We start from the raw sequence: 17,176 nt of genomic DNA, 5'->3' as shown, positions 1-17,176 counted from the left end.
AGAGTCATCTCTTCATACGTGACAGGTTTGATGACCGGCGGAACTGGTGCTTGGTCCTGAGCTCCTGTCATCTCTGCGGCGGGCGTTGTTGTTGATGAAGGTCCCACCGGGCGTGCCAGAATGTGTTGTCGGTCGAAACCCACCGGCGAGAAGCGACAGGCAACACAAAGAGCCGGGAGGTCGCCGGGGCGCTGGCAGGCACTGCTCCCTCGTCGACGGCCCACAATTCCGTCACGCGCCCGGAGAATCCGGAGAATGTCGGGCGTGCCACCTGACCTATACCCGATCAGAAAGGTGCGAACGTGCTTGCAACGATTTGCCTGCATACACAAACACGTGGAAACATAAGTCCGAGCCGTGGTCGGCTCCCTGGGATGACTATTGCATCGGCTTTAAAGAGCCGATCGAGTCCCAGTGTCAGATTGGATCTACATCTATCCGGATATTGATAAATAAAGCAAATAAATGTAAAGCTGCTTCAATTAAATCAAACTAATCTAATCCACGACGGTAAAAGCTTTACTGCTAGATCGAAACATCCTACATGTGATTGGGCCTAATGAACGTAATAAATAACTAAACCTTAACCAGAATAGAGGCCTAAGAACAAGCTAAAGCCAATTCCCGGATCAATTCCCTGTTAAGACTAAGGCAAAGCATCTAATACATCACCGGATCATCCAATCCGTTTGCAAGGCCTAACCTAGCAGATATCACGCCAGCTCTTATGAACAAGAGCAAACCGTAACAGATTGGATCTACTAGATGGAAAAGAAGCAGGGTGTTGTCTCCGTGCAACTAATTCTACACAACAAGAACTAGCATAGGATTGAAACGTGACTGCACGAAAAATAACATGATATTCGTAGATGATAAGCAACAAAGCACAATAGATCTACTAAAAGCCATGCTACGAACATCAGGATAACTAGCATTACTCGCCATCAAAAATGCTTCAGTATGAGTAATACCAAGGTAAAAGCAAGAACAACGCTGCCCTGATCGCAAGAAGCGATCAGGGCAGCATGGCGCTTACTTGGATGAAACCCTAGAATTAGGGGTGGCGATGCGCCGAGAGTTGTTGTTTGCGAGACGTGATGACGTTCTCCTTTTCATGAATAACATAGGGTACATATTTATAGTCCGGAGACTTGAGAAACAATCTAATTCTATCTTGTCCTGATCGGACTCTATCTCTAACCTTGAACTAAATCTAAAGATACACGGCCCATGTGGCCCAAATGCTCATGCAGGAGCCGATTTACAAGCCTTCTTAACCTTCTGCTTTAAGCCCAACTTGCTTTCGGCCCATAAATTAACCCTGTTAATTTATGAGTGGGAGCCTTGACGATCTCGAGGGTTTCCTGGAGACCCTCGAGCACCTGGAACACCGTGGCAAGGTTGGCCGACGGCGTGGCGAAGACGTCTTGGCCATTGTAGTCGAGGACGAAGTCGGCGTCAAGGTTGCGCAGTCAGATCGGTGAACGCCGGTTCCTAGGGTTGCGACGGTCGGTGTTCTGCAGGTCGCGGTTGGCCCGGTCAATGGCCTCGTCATTGCGTCTCATGTCGGCGCGAACCTCATTGCGGTGAAGTCGTTGTGCCCTCTCCTTGTCGGTCTCATTTTCACGAGTATCGGAGTCGTCGGAGACGACAAAGATCCGGCGATACTCTGTCACCAAAGAGCAGTTGGGTGGGAGGGTGAACTCGTCTTGGAAGCCACGTTCCGCTCTCAAAGCCGGGTCATCGGATCTGACCCAAGGTAGCCGGGTCGGATAGTCGCACTCGGATCTGATTCGAGTACGTTGTAGCGGTGTTGCGGAGTCCGAAGGGGACCCGATCCGGGTCGTTTCGGTGTCAGAGCGCGTCCTCACCGAGCCTGATGCACTCGGCAATGGATCTGCGGACCCGATCTATCTGGGAGATAAGATCGTCAGCAGATCTGGCAGGGCGATGGGTCGTCCTGGGAGGAGTGACCATCACGTAGTCCGCCTCGGGTTCGGGAACCCGAGGTGTGACAGATCTCGGGGTGGCCACATCGGATCTGGTCCAGGCAGAAGTGCTGCCGAGTCCGCGGAGGACTCGGTCAGGATCGTCTCGGTGGTGAAGCGCGAGTTCGCTGAGTTGGATGCACTCAGTGATGGATCTACCGATGCGATCTATCTGGAAGATCATATCATCAGCAGATTCGGCAAGGCGACGGATCACCCTGGTTGGCATGGTGGCCACGTCGAAGTTCTCGGATTCGAGAATCCAAGAGGTGACGGAAGCCTGGGGAGTTAGATCGGATCTAACCTCGGCAAAGATGTTGCCTTCGGCGGTCGAAGGGACGGAAGCGGGTTTCCTGGGAACCGTGACCTCCAGGAAGCTCCCGAAGGTGAAGGAGAAGCCGACTGTCGCCTCCATCTGGGCGGTGATGCTGGCGGAGAAGACAACGCCGGTGTTGGCTGCCATTGAACTCGACGTATGAGCCCTGAGTCCTCTACCTGGCGTGCCCACTGTCAGATTACTATTTCGGCCAGTCCACCAGGTGTGTACCCGGCGGTAGAGTTTTAGGATGGGGATATCAGGACCAAGAGCTCGATGTTAACACAAAGACACATGGACTTAGACAGGTTCGGGCCGCGATGAGCGTAATACCCTATGTCCTGTGTTCGGGGTTGTATTAGGGTTTATGGAATGCTGCGAAAAAGGAGCCTCTATGGGTCCTCCAACGTCACCTTTATATAGACCAGGAGGCGTAGGGGTACAAGGAAGGTATACTCGGGTTGTTTTATAAAGAAGGAGGTCGGTTAAGATCCCTAGATATCCGGGCTTCTAGCTTGAGCCTTTCATCCTGATCCACTGAAGATCCTTTCCGCGCACAGCCGAGTCCTGCACGCCGAGTAGTCGTAGCCGAGTCACCGAGCAGGGTAGTCTCCCGGGTTCGGGGACCCCACTTGGCAGGGAGGTACGTAGATCTACCTCCATCAGCTACCACACGTCCTCCCCGCGTAGCCTCTGTTCGAAGGACAGCACGCCCGGTGAGGGGTGCCTTACCGAGGTCAGGCAGGACCGTCCGGTCACACTAGCTGGCGTAATGGAGTGGTGCGCAGAGATGACCATCATTACAGCACAGGGGCGATGCTCATTGACGCCCTCTCCCGTTGTGTCGCGGGACCCGCACGGGAGGCACTGTTCCTCTATCAGGGAGCCCTGTAGCCCATGTTCGCGCCGTGCTAAGAGGGGAATGGGCATCGTGGAGCCTGTACGGGGGCCTGGCTTGACCGGCACGCCCATCGTGCGGGGCGGCAGTCTTGGAGCGCACGGCCTGGGTCGTCTGGTACGGCTCTGACCCAGGGCGCTAGGTCGGGGGACCTCCACGTGTCCTGGGAGGTCAGTCCTTCGGCCGTGCTGGCTCATGAAGGAAGGCAACTGCTCACTCCAGTTGGTGAGCCGTGCCATGTCCATCTCAGGAGGCTTGCTGGGCTTCCTTTATGCGAGTCGGGCCCGTTAGGGGTCTCGGGTTTACGCCCTCGTCACTCCGCGTCCTAGATTTGGCGCGAGAGCTGCAACAATAAGAGTTGATGGGAGCGGGAGCGTGCACCGGGGAGCAGATGGCGAGGAGCCGGCTATCGGAAAAAAAAAAGCGAGCGGAGTGGGATAGATGCAATGTGATAACGAGGGGAGTAAAAAAGAAGAGTCTGTTGGAAGGGATTTTACTCCAGCTTATCCAAATTTATCAAGCCAAATCAGTTTAGCTAGACTGTTGGAGCTGTTCTTAGCCAGGCTTAGCTAATCAAAAAAGGGAACATATCATGTGCAAACTAATCTATTCGTGCAAATCGTGCAAACGTCAATCTAGGCCACCGGATCAATATCCAAGAGGCAACGCAGGGGCAGTGGGAGGGGGGATTTGCAAAGTGTGATTAGAGGCGGGCGGTTAATTGTAAAATTATCCAATCCCCTGTTCCCATGGATGCTGATCCGATGGTTCAGATTGAAGTTTGCACGATTTGCACGAAAAAATTAGTTTGCATATGAAATGTTCCCTTAAAAAAACACCATCTAGTATGGCTCTGGCTATAGGCAAAAAAAAAATTCCCGCGTTAGCTAAGCCAGGTTCCGCTTGCTCAACCTGTTTGTAGGTGGGGCGGGCTGTAGCTGACCGCAAACAAAGCTTGCCACCAAATTATTATTTTTTTTTGCGGGTTTGCAGCTGCCCACTAACTTAATGATGTCGTTTATACATATTTGGTGGTTATGGTGGCAGAACACATAATTTCACATGACCCGCAAAGCTAGCTTGTTTGTCCACTGCTTATTCATTTGCTAGTCCGTTGATACAAAGAGCTTAGCATTTATTGATGAAGAGGTAAAAATATTAAAAACAACTGATCTAAAAGGGCATTAAAATTCATAATTCTCAAATGGTTCTATACGATTGAATCAAACCAAAAACTCGAATAAATTACATTATCTAAGATGAACAACATTTCATTAGATTCTTTCAGCAAGGCAACTCTATATCTCACAAGCACTTTTAAGTTACAAAAAAAAAGTAGCTACAAAGCCTATTCTTCCTTCAAGCACGCCCTTTTCTTCAAACTTGGGGAGCACATCGAAATGAAAATTAAAAACTTTAATAATACAGTTCTGAACTTTGGTGAAGGTACTAAATTTGACTTCCAAAACTGAAATGATGTACTGATATTCAAGAATCTTCTTCCTTCAAGCAAATCCCAACGAAATGATGTACTGATGCATGCTATCACATCGCTGCAGTTGCGATAAATGGACTTCAAATGGACCTAAATGTCAGCCCCTTAACTATCTTCCCTCTTTTTGGACCAGGGTTGTCTTCTGTTTATACCTAAAGTTAGGGATGGTATATTTTTACCGAACCGAATTGAATTGTCAGTTTTTCAATTTTTTAGGTTCAATGTCGGTTTGCTTTTTTTTTTTGCACCGTTAGGGGGGGGTGAGCATGGCCCCTTCTAGCCCCCCTAGCTTAGGAGTGTTACGGGTCTAGTGGGTTTCTTACATTGTTTATGAACTTTTGTGGCAGTCCAATATTAGGCTACAAAGATTTTGCAGCTGGATCGATGGCCACAACAGCTGATTTTGCGGGATAGCTAATAGGGCTCGTTTAAGAGTCTGTCCCACCTGCAATTTGACTCAACCTTCAATGCTACATTCATCTTCCTCTTCTCTCATCACTGGTTACTCCACCTACAGTGTCTATGGAGCTCGTCCGTACCACTACTACAAAAACAATTTATACCACGTCCTGATTTTTCTTAGAGACAAACTAAAGTTTGAACCGTTGCTACAAATGAAGCAGAAATACTATAGCAATAGACACACCCCGAAAAATATATTTTTAGGGACGGATCACCCCCTCACCCGCCTCTAAAAATAACTCATTTTTAGGGGCGGGTGAAGGCCCCTAAAAATGCCATTTGTAGGGGCGGATGGTGACATCACCCGCTCCTAAAAAAATTGAAAAACAGTAGCGGCAGATCTGGAAAACTGCAGCACATCTATTTACTTCTTGGTGGGCATCTTCTCTCTCCCTTATCTCTTTCCTTCTCTTCTTCTCCCCCACCGCATGGCTCCTCTTCTCCCACCCATAAACGTCATGAGTCCCCTCCCCTCCCCTCCCTTCTCCAGGCTGCGGCCGTGGCGGGCACCACGGCGCAGCTCCGAGCATGACAGCGCAGCTCTAGATCCCTGCGGCGGCGGCGCGGCGGCCATGGCAGCACAGCTCCGTGGTGGGCACAACGGCGCAACTCTAGATCCCTGCGGCGGCGGCGCGGTGGGTTGAGCGGCGCGGCGCGGCGGCCGTAGCGGCGCAGCTCCGGTTGGTGGCACGGCTGCCGTCGTAAGGGCACTCCGCTCCTGCTCTGCCTCCTCTCTCCCTTGCCGAATCTGGCGGGCGTGGTGAGGACGCGGCGGCGCGCGGCTGGGGACGCGGCGGCCGGGGCAGGGACGCGGCGGGGCTCGGCCGCGCCGGGGCCGGGGCCGAGCGGCGGCGACGACCTGGACGTCCGGCGGTGGCGACCTAGATGCCCCGACGGCGGCTGGCCCAGACGGCCGGCACATTTTTTTATTTTTTTAATCGATTACTACGGGCGGGTGATCTAGTGAACCGTCCCTAGAAATCCATTTTTAGGAATGGGTGATAGGATCACCCGCCCCTAGAAATCGATTTCTAGAGGCGGATGATGGACTAATTTACTCCTAGAAATACATTTTTAGGGACAGGTAACGCACCCGTCCCTACAAATTGTTCTTTGTAGCTGCGAAAAGTAGGGGCGGGTGCGACTTCCGCCCCTAAAAATATTATTGCACCCGCCCCTACAGACCTTTTATGTAGTAGTGTACGTAGCGGGTGACGTGCGCGCCTGCCGGAGTTAGCCCGCCCGTGCCGGTTGTTGGTGGGAGAGCTCGCCCGCGCGCCGCGGAGCTCCGGCGCATGCAACGGCCAGCGGAGCTTGCCTGGGAGAACGCGGTGGAGGAGCTCGCCCGTGCCATATGGGAATATTAACACAAATTTGGTCAATCTACACGCAAACACCGGTTGTAGCCGGGAGCACGAACGATGACATGGGAATATTCTAGCCCCACCCCCATGCTAGACTACCATGTGTATGTGTAATTACTTGCTAGTTAGCATGATTTGGGTCTCAAGTGATACACTTAGCAAGTTTTTGGAAATAGGTATATCAATAATGGACACTATCGGGTAAGTCCAAGAACCACTAATCTATTTTACTCTAAAAAAAATATGAAGTGAGAGAGGGGGAGAGAGAACTTAAGTGCGTGGCTTTAGGACTCGCAGCTAGCTCGGGTCAGCCTGTTAATTTTCTTAACGAGCCGAGCTGGTATTTTTGCTCCGTTTATAACGAGCTGGTGCTCGTGAAGTCGCGAGCAACGCGAGCTAAACGCGCTAGGAAGTGCAGCAAGCCACCGAGGCCCAAGCGAGGCATCTTCGTTTGGATCCCCTAACTAAATTTTGGAAAAATTGGATCAGTAACATTAAAAGATCCCAAAATTAAATATATACCATAGTTATCTCATCGACATGTAAAGCTCACATGAGTCAATGACATGTGAGTCACGATGATTTATATCTAATTTTAGAATCTTTTAATGGTACAGATCCAATTTTTCCAAATTCTAGTTCACATCACATTAAATAAGAATCTTGCTATTTAGAAGTATCAAATAAAATTTATTTATTTATATAGATGGGTGCTAATTCGTGAAACAAATTTAATGAGCTTAATTAATCCATAATTTGCTACAATAATCCTACAGTAACTATCCGTTAATCATGAATTAATATACCTCGTTAGATTCGTCATGCGAATTAGTACAGGATTCTACAATTAGTTCTATAATTAAATTTTATTTAAGGCTTCAAATGGCAAGATTCTCTTTGACGTGATTAGACTAAAGTTTAGTCACCCCGCTCCTCCTTATCCGTCACCGCTCCCAACTCTCCCTCTCCTGTCGTGCCACTCCCCGATTGGTCGTTCCTCCATCTCGCGTAGCACCGGAGCTTTGACTTATCTAGCCACGATGTTTTAGGCTGTCCTCACTCGTCATACTCTATTTTCATTTTCATCCTATAAAAAATATTCCATCCTTGCCATCGAGATTCTCTCCTCTCCACTAATTTTCTCGCACCCGTCATATACTCTATATCACATTCTCTATACCAACTACCATTTCTATTTTATTTTAAAAAAACAACTACCAACTCATGAGGTCCACACATCAGATTTTTATTTTCATCTCTCCCTCCCGGTCACTCTCTCTCTCCTTCGTCCTTCTCTCCTTTCTCTCTCCCATCTCCCACTCGCGCCGCCCCCTCCTCCCTCGCCGGTGTGTCCCTCCTCCTCCCTCGCCGGTGCACCCCTCCTCTCTCCTCCTCCCTTCCCCTGGCCGACGCACGGTGGAGGGGTGGAGACGTAATGCGCATCGGGACGGAGTTGCGGCGGTGCGCTCGGGGCAGTAGCAGTGGTGGTGGCATGATGGGGTTGAGCGGTGGAGCGGCGCATGGGAGGATGAGCCCCATGCTGCTTCTGTCGCCGATAGCGAATCTCCTCGACCTCCGCTCGCAATAGCAAAATGGGGAGCGCCTGCTTGTTTAGCATAACACTCCCAGTACTTTCTCCGTCCCAAAATAATTACAACTATAGAGTTCAAAATTTGTCCTAAAAAATTTGCTAACTTTGACCTACCTACCACAAAAGACAAAGCAATTCCAGAAGATTCCCACAAAAGACAACTAACAACTCATCCACTCATCACAAAAGACAAGGAGTATTTTTGTAATTTTACATCTAGCATTGATTTACGTGTTTAGTCCTAAAATTGTATTTATTTTGGGACGAAGGGAGTACGCCGTTGCGGCTCTTTTCACGCTAAAAGCGTACTAGAGGGAGGGGTGACAGAATGGGTAGCATACCCAGACCTTAACCTGCTGCCATGCCACATTGCTTTGCTCCCATGGAGACGTCGTTGTCCAGTGCTCAGCTTTGCAAGCTCCCAGGCACGGACGTAATGCTCAAGCATCGTGGCCAGGAGATCGTCCGCACATCCCGTCTTTAATAGTTTAAATTGGAAACATATCAGGTGCAAACTAATCTGTCTGTACAAACCGTGCAAACTCCAATCTAGACCATCAAATCAACATCCAAGGAATCAACATCCAAGGGGGAATGCAGGGGGAGTGGGAGGAGGGATTTGTAAAAGTGTGATTACTCAATCCAAGAGTAGGCAGTTAATTATAAAATTATCGAATCTCTTCATGCCCCTTGGATGTTAATCCGATGGTTCAGATTGGAGTTTGCATGGTTTGCACGGAGAAGTTGGTTTGCACCTGATATATTCCCGTTTAAATTTGGGTGTGTCTATCCCTTACGTAAGAGAAATTTTACCTCTCACTCAATTTTTTGGACCCTTAGATTGAAATCTTAAAGCTCTCCTTCATCTTCTACATCCACTTCATCTTCTACCTCCCGCCATTGTTGACACACTACTACAAAATATATTTTCAGAGGCGTTCATTTTTTATTTTCAGAGGCGTGCAGACCCAAACGCCTCTAAGCTAGGGTCAGTGCTAATGCCATATTTTCAGAGGCGTTTTTCCGCACGCCTCTATTAATAGGTTAAAAAACAAAAAAAAACCATCGGGCCCGCCGAGCACATCGAGTGCCACCGGCGCGTCCGCCCGCCGCCGGCCGCAGCCTCCATGTGCTGCCCACCGACGCTGCTGGCGGCGCGTCCGCCCGCCGCCAGCCGCAGCTTCCGCGCGCTGCCCGCCGCCGGCCGCGGCCTCCGCGACCCGTCTGCCGTGGCCGCCCCTCGTAGCGCCTCTGAGCGCCGCCGCGCCGAGAGCCGCCGCCGGGGCCCCCGCCGCGGCCTCCACTCTGCCACTCTGCCGCGCCATGGGCCGTCGGACCCGATCGGCCGCCGACGCAAAGAGGGGCGCGCCGCCTCGGATCCGCTCGGCCGGCGTGCAGAGAGGGGCGCACCGCCCCAGATCCGCTCGGCCGCAGCGCGTAGAGGCCACTCGGCCGCCGCGTGTAGAGGGGCTCGCCGCCCTGATCTGCTCGGCCGCCGGCGCTTGGGAGGGAGAGGGAGGGTGAGGAGGAGAGGGAGGTCGCGGCGGCTGCAGAGCGTGGGAGAGAGGGAGAGGAGGATTGGGAGGGGATGAGTGAAAACCCTAAGTGTGGATATATATATCGAGTTATCTATCGGGCCGAGTCGGGCCTGAACGGGCTGGGATGTTTAACTGAGGCGGACCTCTTACAGATAACCGTCTCTGAAAATATCCCGATTAACTGAGGCGGTCACGTTACACATGGCCGCCTCTATTAATAAAAAATGACCACCTTTGTTAATGATGGGCATTAACAGAGGCGTTCGGCCAGTATGAACGCCTCAGAGGACATTTTCAAGTGCCTCACAAAATCCAGAATTGTGATAGTGACATTTGGTAGAGACCAATTTCAAACGTCAATTTCATCATAAAATCTTGAGAGTCTAAATATTTTACATTTATATCATCTAAAATAATGCCTAAACCCACTATGCTCTTAGAAAATATACAATATTGAAAATAGAGTTAAAATGCACGTTATGAGCATCTTATGATCTAAGGAGAAAATCGTCGACCAATCAAAATGTGTGAATCAGGTTCACATGGATCAAAGGGCCCACATACAGCATCAAACCGATATATTCAAAGACCAGACACGTGGAACAAAGACCAGAGGACACGTGGGAGGTCACCAGAGCAACCTAGAGGCGGTGGGGCCTAGTGGGCCATGGGGCAACCACCATGGTTGGCCGAACATCCCATGGTGCCACCGACCATACCCCTTCGCCAAGAAGCTTCTGTCGGTGTTTACCGCCAAGCCTGTTTAGAGATACCCTTAGCAGTAGGGTTTGTAGGTAAGGATCGACGGCTCTGAAACTCGATGGTACAAGGAACACAAAGATTTAGACAGGTTCGGGTCGTGAGTTGCGTAATACCCTACGTCCTGTGTGGTGGTTTATATTGCCTTAGGTGTTGATGTGTTTCGAGGGGATCCCTGTCCGCCCTTATATATTCGGGGGGACAGGGTTACATGGAAAGTCCTAGCCGAGTACAGTTGGAGTCCTACTAAAGTACGATCGGTTAGTTTCCTTTGTACTGTAGCTAGTTCTACGCCTATTCGGGTAGTTTACAAGAGAGGTAAGGTATATCCATGAGCTATCCCTTACTCTAGAACATTCTATGCCTATAAGCAGTCCTGCTGTCCCAGGTCTGAAAAGCCCCCGAGCTCTTCGTAGCCGAGTCCTGCAGGCATCGAGTACTTGGCTGGGCATCTTCGAGTACTTCATGTAGTCAGAACATTCTTCTGGTTGCTTCTGGGCCTTCCTTCAGATACGTCGAGTAGTCCTCCAAGTACTTCTGGTTGTTTCGAGGCTGTGAGGTGCTCAAGCCCCGAAATCTTGATTATATATGGTGTGCAAAGTACTCGCGCTCCATATGGAGTAGCCCTTGAGGCTTAGGTTGAATCGTAGAACCAGGATAAGGGTCACTTCAGTCTTTTTCTTCCTTATTTTCCAAAAAAATTGAAAAATAAATCTCAGATACGTATACCCTGTAGTCCCCGAGTCTTGAATTTAAATTTCTCCATTTAGATTTAAGAATCAAAGTAAGCTCGTGGCAAAATGAAAACTTCCCTAAAAATGAAAGAATCCGTTGACATCCCAAATATTCATGAAATTGCCACCAGAATTTGTATAAAGCCGCCTGAAAACTTCTGAGGGTTTTACCCCTTGAACTCCTGGCCGCCGTTAAACTCAAATTCACACTTGTCCCTTCTCAGTGAGATCTGTAGCCCCTCTCGTAGCCTCCGAGTCAAAACTCGTGACTTTGAGATGGCTAGCAAGAAGAACAAATCCAAGGTTGAAGAGGAAGCCATCACCAATATGTCAATCGGTTTGCATAAGAGCAAAATGTCAGAAGTAGCAGTCTAGGAATTGGATAATTTGGGTCTCCTCCAGACTCAAGGTGTGATCCAATGGCGTGCAGGAGATGGAGAAGATTACCACATGGAAAATATCCTCGAGACCGTTGTATTCCGTGACTTCTTGGAACGTGGTCTTGCCCTTCCCGTATCAGAATTTTTCTATGCCCTTCTGCAGTTTTGGGGAATCCAACTGCATCATCTGACTCCTCATTCCATTTTGCATCTTTCCATTTTTACCCATTTGTGCGAAGTATTCCTTGGCATTCTTCCCCACTTTCTCCTTTTCCAACATTTTTTCACTCTTGTTCCCGTTCCAAACTCCGCCAAACCCACCATTGTCGGGGGTTGTGAATTAGTACTCCGTCTTGAGACCCGAGATGAGTACTTGGCTTATGATCCATCGGGTAAAGGAGCCGAGTGGAAAAAATTCTAGTTTCATGTTGGGAACTTCGAATCTCCGCTTCCAGAAACAATTCCAGGTGCCCCCCTGGTCCAAGAAAACTGGTCGAGTTTTGGACCAGGTGGCGATGAAGTTAACTGCTTCCTGAAAGCCATTGCTCACTTGAAAAATAAAGGAGTTACTTGAAAGCCATTTCAAGCTTTGTATAAGACTGTTGACAATCGGAGAACCTTGGAACAACAGAAAGCCATGATTGCCAAATGACTAGATGAATTGCTTGCTGCTCGAAACAAGCTATATGAAGCGAACCGAAAGCATCATCTAGAACTTTGTGATATGAAGCGGCAGATTAAGAGCCTTGAAGAAGAAAGATCAAAGCTTCAAGAAGAAAATTCCAGGCTTCAAAAACAATTGCAGACTGCTCAACCTTGTGAGTACTTGATCTGTTGTCTTGATATTGCTTTGTCGATAATAATTATTGAAATATCCTTCCATCAGGTTCTCCAGGTGACCACACTCGATTGATAGCAGCAGCTCAAGTCCTTGTGGAGACGATTGATTCTGAAGAGGGGTCGTCAAATAGCAAGTCCTTGGTGGAGCATTTAGAAGAGGCTCCCAAGAAGATTTTTGATGTCATGACGGCTACCTCCAAGAGTTATTTGACCCATATGATAGGAGTTGTCAAGTCTTACTTGCCTCAGTTTACTTTAGCTCCCATAGCTAAAGGAATAGCTTCCAATTACTTTGATGAGAAATTCCGGGACTATTGTAAAGAATCAGAGGTGATTGCTGAGGAAATTCTGAAGAACATGGCAGAGTAGACTGCTTGTAACAACTCTTGTAATTTCATTGAGTTCTTGTCGTTGTTCATAACTTGTATCCTATTGGTGTGTCTTCAGAAGCATGATCTGGTACCGTAGGACAAGTATGAACTATTCGATCAATCGAGTAGAATACTCACATGGAATAATCCTTAAAGTTAATCAGGTAGGACGAATCCTGTCGGACTATCCAAATAGATAAAACTTGTAAAGATATCCATAAACTACTCGAGCAAGCGAGTAGTGTGTCCTAACCAAGGACTGGAGTAATTCGTAAGACAGAACTGTTAGGTACGAACCCCGTCGGGTTGCCCAAGACGTAAATATCGAAGGGATATCCAAAAATTACTCAAGTGAGGCGAGTAAGGTGTCTAACTTGTAGACTGGAGTAACTACTAAGATTGACCTATTAGGACGAACCCCATCGGGTTATCCAAGATGGACAAAATGTAGTAGTATCCATAACATACTCGAGCGAGCGAGTAGTTTTGCCTTTACAGCAAGGCTCGAGTTCCTTATAGTTGACCTGTTAGGATGAACTCCGTCGAGTTACCAAAGATGGACAACTAGTAAAGGTATCCATACAACCTCTCGAGCTAGGTAAGTAGGTTGCGCCCTTATATTAAGGACAAGGATGCGGCTTGTGTAGTTATCCTGATGGAGAACTGTGTAAGCTATCCTGGACTTGTGATGCTGTCAGATAGAGAAATTGCCTTTAATGTAGTTGATATGCCGGTAAAGATCCTTGCTTTATTAAAGAAATCAACTGACATCACCATATTGCTTGGATCAAGGATAGAACTTGCGCAAGTGCTCAATATTCCAGGAATTTGGTACCTCATTACCATCTGCATCAGTGATTCTGTATGATCCTGGTCTTGTAACCTTGGTTACGATGAAAGGCCCTTCCCATCTAGAATTTAACTTGTGCAGTCCCGTCTCATCTTGGATTCTTCGTAATACAAGATCTCCAACGTTGAAAGTTCTTTGCTGGACATTGCGGTCATGATAGCGTCTGACTCCTTGAAGATATCTAGCCGATTGTGTTAAAACGTTGATTCTGGCTTCTTCGACTGAGTCTAACTCAAGTTGTCGAGCTTCATCTGCTTCTCCTTCTTGATAGGCTTCTACTCTTGGAGATTTCCACATGATATTTGCTGGTAGAATAGCTTCTGACCTATAAGTGAGGAAGAAGGCAGATTGTCCAGTTGCTTTGCTAGGCTGCGTTCGCAGCCCCCAGACTATATAAGCCTTTCTGACTAGTGTCCTTGATGCGGCGCGATTGCCGCAAACTCCTTCATGTATTTCTCTGAGGATGTCTTTGCCTTCTTCAAGGGTAACACACTTCATGAGGATACCAAAAGCAGAGCGCTTATATAGTTTGTCGCCAACTAGGACGAAACCCTTGCTACGCCTCATGATGCGGGCAGCTTCAGCGCTTTTAGGATCAACATGTGGTGGAAGCTTGAATTCCTTGGTGAAGTCGACAAATTGAGTCCACCAATCTTCTTCAATCATCAGCACTTCTCTGAGTGGGGCCGGGGCCTCTGTGTTGGTGGTTTGTTGGTTTTGTACCTTCACTGATGGATGATGAAGTTCATGGATGAAAACTCCTTCTGGAACAGTTGCTCGAGTAGATCCAAGTTTGGAAAGGACATCAGCTCCCACGTTGTTTTCGTGGTCCACGTGGTGGATTTCCAATCCTGAGAACTTGTTTTCGAGCTCTCTGATTTCTTCAACGTATGCATCCATTGTATCCTTATTGATGTCTCATTCTTTATTGACTTGCTGGACGACGAGTAGTGAATCGCCGTAGACAAGTAGTCGCTTGATGCCAAGAGAAACTGCTAGTCGAAGACCATGTAGCAGTGCCTCGTATTTAGCTTCATTGTTGGAAACCTTGAATAGGATTTGGAACACATACTTCAATTGCTCTCCCTTGGGGGAGATAAATAGAACTCTCGTGCCTCCTCCGTCGAGCTTAAGTGAGCCATCGAAATACATCACCCAATGCTCTGGAACGTTCTGGGGTGCTGGAATTTGATTTTCCCGCCATTCAGGTAAGAAGTCGATTAGTGCATGTGACTTGATTGCTGTTCTTGGCTTGAAGTTGGTTTCCAAGGCTCCTAGTTCAACTGCCCACTTTGAAATTTGTCCAGTGGCATCCCGATTGTGGAGTATATCCCCCAATGGGAAGTCTGTTATGACTGAGATCATGTACTCTTCAAAGTAATGTCGGAGCTTCCTTGAGGTGATTATAATTCCATACAGAAGTTTTTGAATTGATGGATATCTAACCTTTGATTCAGAGAATACTTCGCTGATGAAGTAGACTAGTCTCTGAATGCCGTAGGCGTGGCCTTCCTCCGGGCGTTCGACTATTATCGCCGTACTGACTACATGAGTAGTTGCAGCGATGTAGAGGAGTAATTCCTCGCCGGGTAGTGGAGCTGTTAGAATCGGCGGTGACTGGAGATGATGTTTAAGATTCTCGAGTGCTTCTGCGGCTTCTGTAGTCCACTCAAATTTATCTTGTCGCTTTAGGAGCTTGAAGAAAGGTAAACCCCGTTTGCCAAGCCTGGACAAGAATCAATTCAAAGCTACCATGCAGCCTGTAAGCTTTTGGACGTCCTTGATGGTAGCTGGAGCATCCATGGCCATGATGGCATTGATCTTCTCTGGATTAGCCTCAATTCTCGGTTACTGATGATGAATCCGAGTAGTTTTCCAGAGGGTACGCCAAAGACACACTTGGTTGGGTTGAGCTTCCAACGGAATTTTCAGAGGCTGTTGAAGCTCTCTTCCAGGTCAGTAATGAATTGATCCTAGGTCTTGGTTTTGACAACAACATCATCAATATAGGCTTCAACATTGCAATGTAGCTGATCAGCGAAGCACAGCTGTATTTCATGCTGGTAGGTGGCACCAGCGTTCTTCAACCCGAAGGACATGGTCTTGTAGGTGTATGCCCCGTAGGGTGTGATGAAGGTCGTCTTGATTTGATCTTCATCTTTCAGGTGTATACCCTGAGTAGTAGTCGAGGAAGGATAATAGGAAACATCCTGTTGTCGAGTCGATTACTTGATCGATACGTGGTAGCCCGAAAGGATCCTTTGGGCAGTGTTTGTTTTGATCAATGTAGTCGACGCACATCCTCCACTCATTGTTGTTTTTCTTCTAGATGAGCACAGGGTTAGCCAGCCATTCGGGATGGTAGACTTCTTTGATAAACCCTGCTGCGAGTAGTTTCGCCAGTTCTTTCTTAATGGCCTCTCGCTTGTCCGGTGAGAAACGCCGCAACCGTTGCTTTTTTGGTGTGGCTTTAGTGTCGACCTTCAAGGCATGCTCGATCAACTCCTTGGGCACTCCTGGCATATCCGTTGGTTTCCACGCGAACACGTCTCGGTTGGCCCTAAGGAAGTTGATGAGCTCGAGTTCCTATTTGTCGCCCAGTCCTGCTCCGATGATGGCTATTTTGGAGTCGTCTCCCTCTTGTAGCTGGATAGTCTTGGTGCCCACATCACCAGTTGGTTTAACAGATGATTGGCTTGGCTTCTTGAAAGGCATCGACTCCTTGAGTGAGATTTCCTTAGCAGCAGCAGGTATTTCACTAACAGAGCTAGGGACCCGAATTGTGGCAGCATGATCTATTGCTTCCTTGTCACACTCGAAGGACTTGAGGAGGTCTCCACGTAATGAAAGTACTCCTGTGTTGCCTGGCATCTTAAGGAGCAGGTAGACATAGTACGGTACTGCCACGAACTTGGCTAGTGCAGGTCTTCCCAAGATAGCATGGTAGGAAGAGTCGAAGTGGGCTACTTCGAATTTGATGTACTCTGTCCAGAAGTTCTGTTCTATACCAAATGTGACTGGGAGAGTAACCGAGCCGATTGGTGTAGAGGAATTCCCGGGGACGATGCCGTAGAACGGGGCCTTACTTGGAGTAAGCAAACTCATGTAGTTGAGGCCCATCTTTGCCAATGTGCTTGCAAAGATCAGATTGAGCCCACTTCCGCCGTCGATAAGTACTCGAGTAAGCTTGGAGCCCTGGACGACTGGATCGAGTACTAGCGAAAACTTTTCAGGTTCAGAGAAGCTAGTCCATTGATCTTCCCTAGAGAAGGTAATAGGGACCTCGCTGTATTTCAGTGTCCTCTGAACTACTGGCTTGACTGAGAGGATCTCTCTGAGTAGGAGCTTCTGAGCTCGCTTGGAGAAGCTAGGATCTCCTCCAAATATGACGTTGACGACGTTTTGTTGCTACTGGAAACCGTCATGGTCTTTCTTGTCATCTTTGTCGTCTTTGTCATGTTCTTTCTTAGGAGTGACTATAGGTGCCGACTGGAAGGATTTGCGTAGGATCGTACACTCCCACATCGAGTGGTTGCTCTTGGGGTGGATTGTACATCTCTTGTTGTGGAGAATCTTGTCGAACTGGTCCT

Source organism: Panicum virgatum, chromosome 1N (genome assembly GCF_016808335.1).
Source record: "Panicum virgatum strain AP13 chromosome 1N, P.virgatum_v5, whole genome shotgun sequence".
NCBI lineage: Eukaryota > Viridiplantae > Streptophyta > Magnoliopsida > Poales > Poaceae > Panicum > Panicum virgatum.
Note: the sequence above shows the minus strand (reverse complement) of the source record.